General features: G+C 51.6%; 1 long non-coding RNA gene across 1 annotated transcript; it reads right to left on the bottom strand.

Annotated features, from left to right (window-relative positions):
* Positions 1 to 757: 757 nt before the first annotated feature.
* On the bottom strand, positions 758 to 8,961 carry LOC101725718 (uncharacterized). Its single transcript, XR_204854.4, has 4 exons — positions 8,621 to 8,961; positions 6,157 to 6,258; positions 3,239 to 3,406; positions 758 to 1,150 (listed from the first exon to the last, which is right to left on the bottom strand). It is a non-coding gene; the product is annotated as an uncharacterized LOC101725718 (long non-coding RNA).
* Between the last annotated feature and the right edge of the window lie 20 nt (positions 8,962 to 8,981).

Here is an 8,981-nt window from a genome sequence, read left to right as displayed (position 1 = left end):
AAAGACATAGGAGTGATTCAGGGACATGATGTCATCTGGAGCACTGGATTCATCATTTGGGAGGAATGGGCTCCGCAAAACATCCCTGACCTGGACCCAGTGCTAGACAGTGAAATTGCACCAGCTTCTGGACCAACTCCACATCTGTTTCCATCCCATGCCCTCAAACCCTGACCTCTCTGCACCCAAAGTGTGCTCCAATTCTCCCCCTTTGTCCAGAGCCCCCGCTCTTCGAGATGAGGGGTGCTGGAGGCAGAGAGGATCTCTGGAGAAGCAGCCAAGTGTGCTTTGACTTATGGAAGACCCTGGGGCCAGAGGGACCAGCTGGAGGTCCTGCTGAAGGCTCTGCTAGACTTTCTGGCTCCTCCACCCTTGGGAATCCAAGCATAAGAGGAACTAATCTGGCTCCCCTCTGCACCTCTTGCCCCCAACCCCGTTTCCTTCCTGCACTCTCTGGGAGAAGATGAGAGCTGGGAAGGAGGGATGTGTCTCGGGAGACTGGTCCAGCTCAGCTGGGCTGCAACATCTGTATCCTTAACAGCAGCCTCTCTGTCCCTGCTTCTAGCTGGAAGGGGATGGGAGATCCCAAGTCTTCCCAGGAAACAGTGATATGACTCACTTCCCAGGATAAGCCGTGAGGAATATGATCTTCTTTCTATGAAACCCATATAGAACTGCGACTCTCATGTACTTGTCTTGGGAAGGCAAAAATGAGGCACAGTGCATTTTAACAGAAAACTCCAAAATAACCTTGGCTAAAGCAACATAGAAGTTTATTTTCCTTTCACATAAAGTGAGTCTGGATGTAAGCAGGCCAGGGCTGGTATGGAAAATTCACACTGTTTTCAGGAGTCCAATTTCCTTTCAACTCAGGGTCCAAGATGACTGCAAGAACTCCTACCATCTTGTTTGAGTTATACGCAAGGGTGTGCAGATCAGGAAGAAGTAAGACATACTCCTTCCTTTAAGGATGTTTCCTGGGCTGGGGATTTAGCTCAGTGGTTTCACCGCCTGCCGGACCCGAGTTCAGCAAGGACCCGAGTTCGATCCCTGGTACCAAAAAAAAAAAAAGAAGAATGTTTCCCATCCTGGGGATTTAGCTCAGTGGTGCCTCAAGTTCTTTGCAAGGGTCCTGAGTTTGATCCTGGTACTGAAGAGAAAAAAAAAAAAAGAGGAATGATTCCCAGAAGTCTAACCCAACATTTCCACTTCTACCTATAACTCTCAGAAGTCCTAAGGGTTCTTAGAACTTAGTTACACCCAGTTCCAAATAAGGGTGAGAAATGAACACTTTTACCAGTGCCACATTGATTCTTCCATGGCTGCTGTCTTGGTTCAGGTTGCTCTTAGCTCTGCAGTGACCACAGATCTGATCTTTCCTCTAGGCCCAACCCTTCAGCTGCCCCCACTTGTTTCTCCAAAATATATATTGGCCATGCCCCTCTCCTTCTCAAGAACCTGTGATGGCTCCCTGCAGCCCTCAGAATAAACTATGAATTCTCAGCATGGCCTTCAGGTGCTTCCCGATCTGACCCAGCCCTCCCCTCCAGGCACAGCCTCTCCTCTACCCTGCATATTGTCTAGCCCCACCAGAGTCCTCATGTTCCTCAAATGACCCGTGCTCTGTCAAGCTGCTCTCCTTGACAACCACACTCTTTCTGTCCCTCTGCTCCTGATGACATCAGTTCCTCCTGTAAGATACTACACACTCACTTCTTTCTCTGTTTGAAGCCTTTCTTGACCCCTTTTCCAGCCCCCTCTCTGGACCTTCTCTGAAGTCTCCAGAACATCCTTTCACATCATGCAGGTGCTTGAGAAACAGGCCATTGGAGCCTCAGAGCTGTTCCATGTCTTCGTCAGAAGCCCTGAAGGCTTGGAGTTGTCTAAAACCACGTTGAGCCTTTCCCTCTGGATGGGAAGCCTCTTGAGGGCCATCACTACTTGGTGTGCCCAGAGCTGGGACTGAGTCAACTGGACAAATGGAGGCCCCATGAAAGGCCCAGCTTCCTCTCTGCCCATCATTAGCTCCCCCCAGTCTATTAGGGCCTCCACTCTCCATGAGCAGCAGCTCAGAGTTGGCTGAGAGGGGCCCATGGATGCTCCTGCCCTCCCCACCCAGCCACCCTCTGAAGCACAGATGACAAGCGACAGGACCAACACTCCAGGGGGACACATTAAAGTAGAGCAGACATAGGCCTTCATGAGGTGCTCACTTAGAACCAGTTGGGAGATGTTTTGTCTGTGCCATCTCCACTGACTCCCATCCACATCTGTGACAAAGATGACATTGTTCCTGTTAAGAACAGAGTCCCTCCCCATCCCTGGGGGGGGGGTGTCTCAGGACCAGGGTAAGCTCTGTCTCTCTTGCTGAGTAGAGATCCAGGCACTTCACCCACGGCTGGGCAACAGTCACCTCCCCAGACCCTGCACCCTGTGACCCAGTGTCCTGAGAACCAGAGGCTGCTCCCTCCACCACTGGGGATGCTGCACCCCTGAGGTCCTTCGCAGCTGCTCAGAGAGTCCTTTGGTTATGGCCCAGGCCAACATGTCTGGGACATTAAGACTTCTTAGGCTGAGGAAGTCTTAGGCCCTAGTTCTAGAGCCCTTCTTGGCAGCCCCATCACAGACTCTCCCCGCTGGGCTTGGGTGCTTTCCTTAGGAACAATGATGGTCAGGAGTCCCAGGCCGAGAGATCTGTATTTATTTTACACACATGCACACACATGCACCCCACCATCACTTTCCCCATCCTGTGTGCTTGCTGCCATTTTGCACCTTGACTGTGGTTCTTTGGATGCTAAACCTGACTTGACTGTGATTATCTCCGAACTGGGGCCCTTTCTGTCTCCTTTTGCACCTGGCTCAAAGAAAGGGCTCAGCTGAAGTGGGGGCCCTCTTCTCTGCTATCTTCTCCCCAAATCTCACTCTATGGAGAAGGAGGTGTGTGACGTTGGATCTACTCTTTGGAGGGCAGAGGATTAATGCAGAAGCCTCATCTCTTCTGGAACAGTTTACCCGGCTGGTAGCTAGTGGGGTCTGCTTGAAGCTCGATGGTGATCAGCTGGCCCACCTCATTCTTCCTTCTCCAGGAAATAATCATAATCGCTGAAGTTATTCTGCACTTACAAAGTACCGGGCTGTGTGGTCAACCTTTTCTTTCTTAGTTAAGCCACACAGCCAGCTTCTGAGATGGGAGAAAAGAAAATAACAGAAAAAGAAGAAAGCTGAAAAGACTTGCCTGAGGTCGAATAGCTAGTAAGAAGCAGTTTCTTGATCCTGTCCCAGTGCTGCCTCCTTGTTCAGCCCCAAGAGGTCTTGTCCCTCTCTCTCTCTCTTGTCTCTGCTGTTTGGTGGTTGCGGGAGCTTGCATGAGTTACTTGCCCTCTCTGGGCCTCCATTTTCTCATCTGAAACATGGGCACAATAATACTTTTCTCAAAGGTGCAGGGAATGTGTCCACGTCTTGAGTATGTAAAGCACACGCCTGGCAGAGAGCAGAGATGCCACCTGCCAGAGGGAGTGGGAGGTGGAGGAAGGGGTGACCTACTGTCCCCAGAAAAAGACTGAGAAGCAGAGCCATCCAGCTGTCATCCAGAGCGGGATGCCCTGAGCTCTCGTGGGCTCTTAGTTTCTCCAAAGGTTCTGTTCCACATCACCGCTGATTAGTTCCAAATAGCTCCCCCTCCTCATGTATCACTTACACTCGGAGAGAAAGAGGCAATTGTTCCAGAGGGATATGGTCTCTGGCCCCTCTCCCCAGAGTAGCTGAGAGATGAAACAGGCATGAACAGGGCTTAGAAGAAGAGAGACAGTCGCAGGAAATACAGATGCGGTGGGTCCCAGGCAGGTGGGAAGGGACCGGCTGAGTGTCCACCCACAGTAGACTGCAGGCTTACAGGAGACCAAGACTCAGAAAGAGCCCAGAGCTGTGACAGCAGGAAGGAAAGGCGGGCGGTTACTAGCACTAGCTCATTACCCTGATTCCTCGACAGCAGCTTCCCAACAAATGGGGAAGGCCCCATGCCCTTGGGTAGATGGAGCATAGCAGGTGCCTGGCTTCTGGATCTCACATCACTGAGATCCAAATGACCCCTCAGAACAGCAGGTCGGCCAGCTCCCTAGACCCCTTGGTTTCGGTAAAGCCTAGGGGTTGAGGCCGAAGCCCAGAAGAGTCTAGAAGGAGGCTCAGGTCAGGGAGACTGTCTAGAGGTGAGGTGGCCCCCAGGACCTCCCTGTGCTCTTGGAGGTGCTTGCTTTTGCTGCCACCACTAAGCTAGACCCTCCATTAAAGCACCAGACCGAGCATGCTCAGAGTCCCCTTGTCATTCCTCTTAGCACAGCTGAGACCAGCTGGCATCTTCACAAAGGGCTTTACTAAATACTAAGGGAGAACAAAAGGGAAATAATTACAGAAAACACGAAAAACCCAGCCCTGGCTGCCAAGTTCCCAAAGTACAGTTTCCATTCCTTTGGTGACAACACGTCGTCCCAGAGGTCTGGGACAAGGCTGTGGGCACCTCTTCTGGCTTCCCTTGTTCGCAGCCTCGATGGTGGGTGCCATCTTGTTTCCCACCCTGGGAACACATGGTCACCCTTGGGCTCATCTCTTGGCCCTCTTCCCACTCTGCTCCACCCCAGGCCTCCCACTAGCTTCTGGTCTCTGGCTGGAGGCATGAGCCTTGTCCTCTGTGGGTGGGTGGGTTGTGGTGACCAATCCAGTATATGATTACACAGTAATGGGAATTGGTTCTCCCATAACCCTCCCCTGTGAGAGGCCCACCCAAGTTGAAAGGTCTTGAGTATGATGTGGGAGGGGGTCCTTCTAAAGAGCTGAAGGGCATGTGAGTAAGGAATGGGCAGATTTGGAACACTTTCCCTGTGGGTGGGGAGAGGAGGAGTCTCAGAGATTGGCCAACTCAGTGCATACTAATGAAGCCCCTAGTGTGCACTTTACTAGGCACTGAGCAAGGTGCTAGAGACACACAAGTGAAGAAGAGACACAATCTCTGCCCTCTTAGATCTTACAGCTTTGAGACACACAGATGAGAAACTGGGCAATTACGATGCTGAGGACCTGGTGCCACTGTGGAGGGGCAATCCCAAGCGCTATGGGGACCTGTATGAAGGGCATCTTGCTCAGGTTTTGGTGGCCAGGGGAGCTGCTGGACCCTACCTGGAAGAGGTGCATAGGGAAAAGAAGGGCTCAGGACTTGAGCTGGGATGTATCTGCAGGAAACTCCAGCCCAGGAGGCAGGAGAAGAAAGTAGAAGAGACTAACCAAGCGTCGCCTTGCTAGTGATCTTGGGCTATAGCTATAAAGCATACTCAGCCTATGAAGTGAAAAGACCCCTTTCTCAGAGCTGCCCACAGCTGCTCTCTGCCAGCTGAGAACGGAGGATTTGGTCCTTGGACGGGCCATTTCTCAGCCACTTGTGGCTGCACCCAGGGGTCTGGGACAAAGGTCAAAAAGACAAGGCCATTGAGAGAGCTTCCTAATGAGAAGGAAAGGTCACAGGAGGGGAAAATTTTAGAAAGCCAAGACATTGAAAAGACTAGACCAAAATGGGAAAATGAGGTAGAAAGCAGAAAGCCAAGAATTAGGATAGATTAGGGCAAATGTTTCAGGTGAAGGGCACAACTAAGTGTGTTCTTCAGTGTGAGAAGCTCTGTGTTTGTGACAGCCTTGGGAGCCACGAGCTGGCCTGACGTGCAGACCGGAGCCCAGCACTGCTTAGGGCTTAGTGTTTCTCCAGCCTGGCCTCTCACACTGATGTGCATTTGCCTGACTCCCTGAGACAGGGTCAGCTCCTGGGATTAGGGCTTCTTCCTCCCACACATCAGTAACTCACTCTGCTCCATCCAGGGGAAGATCCAGAAAAGAGTCTAGGCCTCAGCCCTGCCTTCAAGGGACTTGCTCTCTGGTTGGGGACAGAGCTCATGATTACTGGAAAGAGTTTAGAGAAAGAGAAGCTAGATCCCCATTGCTACTCCTTTATGGTAGCTAAAGGACTACTGGCAAATTTCTTACATTCTCTGGACCTCATTTTCTCATCTTCAAGGTGAGAATAATTATTGGGCTGTGGATGTCACTCAGTGGCAGAATGCATGCAAGCTTCAATCCCCAGAACCATGGGCAGAGGGGATAATTTAAACTTACTTCATGGGGTCGTGGGCAGAATCCAATGAGTCAAGATGTTTGAAGCACAAGGCATGCTGCTTGGCATACAGGAGGTGATCAGTCAGTATTAGTTCTCTCTCTCTGAAACAACAGCAAAGCACAGAGGTAATAAACAGGTTAAGTGTTAAACTGTAGACAGTGATCCTGCCATCCTCTTAGCAGGGAGATCTTTCAGAGGACCTCGATGGCAGTTGAGGACTGGTCTGGATCGTGATGAACACAATTAGTGCCTGTGTATGTGTGTGCCTGTGTGTGCACAAATTTCCCCATCCTCTTGCTTCTCTGCAATTCACAGAAGCATAAGCTTCTTTATTTTCTGTTTCTTGTCCATGCTGTCAAGGGCTCTATTCTGTAGCTGTAGTATTTTTATTTCTCTAATAAGAATTTAAAATTGAATTAGATATCATGTCCAGCAGCTACCATTGCTTGCACCTAGGTGCCTCAACAGTCCCCGCACAATCCTAAGGGGGAAGCGCTGTTCTTCCCACTTTCCACATGGAGGGGGCAGGCCTGGAGAGGGAAGGCCAGGAAGGGAGGTTATATGGTTGTTCAGCAGTGGGTCCTCAACACAGGGGAGCAGAGCTCTGGAACATCTGCCAAGGAATGGAGGTACCCTTCTAGGATTCACAGATATTGCCCAAGACATTGAGGTCACTCAGGAGTGAAGAAAGAGGGCTTTGGCACCCCCAGCCATCTGTTTCCCCACAAACACAAATGTCACAGGAATCTCTGAATCACATCTCTGGCACCTGGGGCAGAGCCTACAGCACAGGAGGCCTAAAGTAATGTGTGGAATGAAAGAATGAACACACACGCACACACACACACACACCCTTACAAGAATAGTTCTAGGCGAATATGCTCAATACGTGTCAAAATATTTAGTATACATAAGTACAGTGGACCCTCGAGTTACAACTTGCCTGATATATGAACAACTTGGGTTATGATCTGAATTTTAGTTTTTAACTTACAACCAAAGTCTTGAGCTATGACCCAAATGCCAGCTGCTTGTGCTTCCAGATGGTCTCAGATACAGATTTAACCTTTAAAGAGCTCTGGAAGGAACAGTACAACATCGTTTCCTGTACGGGGTTAACTGAGAAATCCGGGGCCAATGTCTTTCTCTCTAAGGGCACTGAGATCTGCCTGTATACAGGAGAGAGACTTTGAAGGCTGTGTAAAGGGGCTGAGCCTTCAATAGACCAACTTGAGTTACAACCAGATCTTGGGAATTGAGTTCGTAAGTCAAGGGTCCACTGCATATACAATGCAGATACTTACATACATATTTGTGTACAATACACACTCATGTCCACATGGACAAATCCAGATCAGATACACACAAACACATGCACATGCATACACAGATGTTATAGGCAAACCTATGATGCAGCTATCTATAGTACACAACTACTCACTCTCGAGCGCATGCACAGCAACACTCCAATAGGACCTTGGGGCCAGGAAGGAATCTGTCCAGCTTAAGAACCTAGTATGTTGGAGCTAGCCAGCATGTTCTTTGCAGGCCCTGCTCAGCTGACCGGTGACTGGCCCCTGACTCCCGGATCTCCAGGCTTAGGGCTGGCCAGGCAGGGAGGCAGCATCTCTGGCAGCCCCTCGTGGGTGGGCAATATGCAGCAGAAGCAGAGGTCACTGAGGTGAGAACTGGGGCTGCCCTGGCCTCCCTGCTTCTGGCTGAAATGTGAGTCAAAGGGGCCACCTCCTAGGCCCATCTCCTCCCCCACAGCCACCTACCAGCCCCAGCACCAGCCAACTTGTGACTAAATCCTGCCAGGTTCTTGCAGCCAGGGAGATGCACGTAGAGGGCCATGAGGGTGGTGGTGGTAAAGAATGGTTGAGGACCAAGGGAGAGCACATGCAAGTGTACTGGAGGCCTGCCCCGTATTCACACACCGAGAGGGCACACACATGCAGATACACAAGCAGGCAGAGAGGCTCAGAAGCCCTCCAAAATACATATTCAGATACATTTCCAAACACAACCAAGCACACAGATACCCAAAGACCAGGCGTGCATACAGAGTCATATCTTGATGTCCCCGGACACCTGGACACACGGATCATACACAAATGCCTGGGCACAGGCAGACACACGGACTGGGGCACTGGAACTTTTCCTTTTCAGCCTGAAACCAGGAGGAGATGCCAGGCTGGCCCACTCTCCACCTCTGTGGGCTGGCTTGCAGGGAGGGCCCTGGTGGGCTGCTGGGGGGGGGTGGGTAGAGCTGGACCTCCTAGCCAGGTGCCCTGAGGGCTTCCTGTGAGCTGCCTCCTGCTTTCTAGGTCAGAGGGTGGCAGTTTGGGTAGAGAGACGGTCCTGGAGTCACTTAGCTTGGGTTTCCTGTCTGCCCAACTCCCTGGGTGCAGACAGAAACAGACACACACACTTTCCAAGAGTCCACGTGTGTGTGCAACATACCCAGACAGGTGACGCTCACAGACTCTATGAAATGGGATTAGCAATCTTTCCAGCCCCCAAAAGATTGTGGAGATAGCATGAAGTGGTCACGAAGGGCTGCTGGGGATCCAGTGCTGTCTTCCCGGCGGAGGCCGCTAAAGTCCTGAGCCTCGATGGTAGACGATCAGGTGCGGCGCCTATCCGAGGCAGCCGGCCTAGAAGAGCCAGGCCGGGCGCGAGCTGGGGCCCCCGGGGTCTGCGCGTGCAATGCCCCTTCTTACGTGCCTCGCGGGGTCAGGCGCGCGCAGGTCCAGGCAGCCACCGCCGCCACCCGGCCCGCCCGGCCAGGGCCGGAGGCTCGTTCGGTGGGCGGGGCCGGCCT

Source organism: Heterocephalus glaber, unplaced genomic scaffold (genome assembly GCF_053883595.1).
Source record: "Heterocephalus glaber isolate CG9 unplaced genomic scaffold, H.glaber_assembly_v1.0 deba00001608, whole genome shotgun sequence".
NCBI lineage: Eukaryota > Metazoa > Chordata > Mammalia > Rodentia > Bathyergidae > Heterocephalus > Heterocephalus glaber.
The sequence above is the reverse complement of the archived record's forward strand: the minus strand, read 5'-3'. Positions and strand labels throughout refer to the sequence as shown.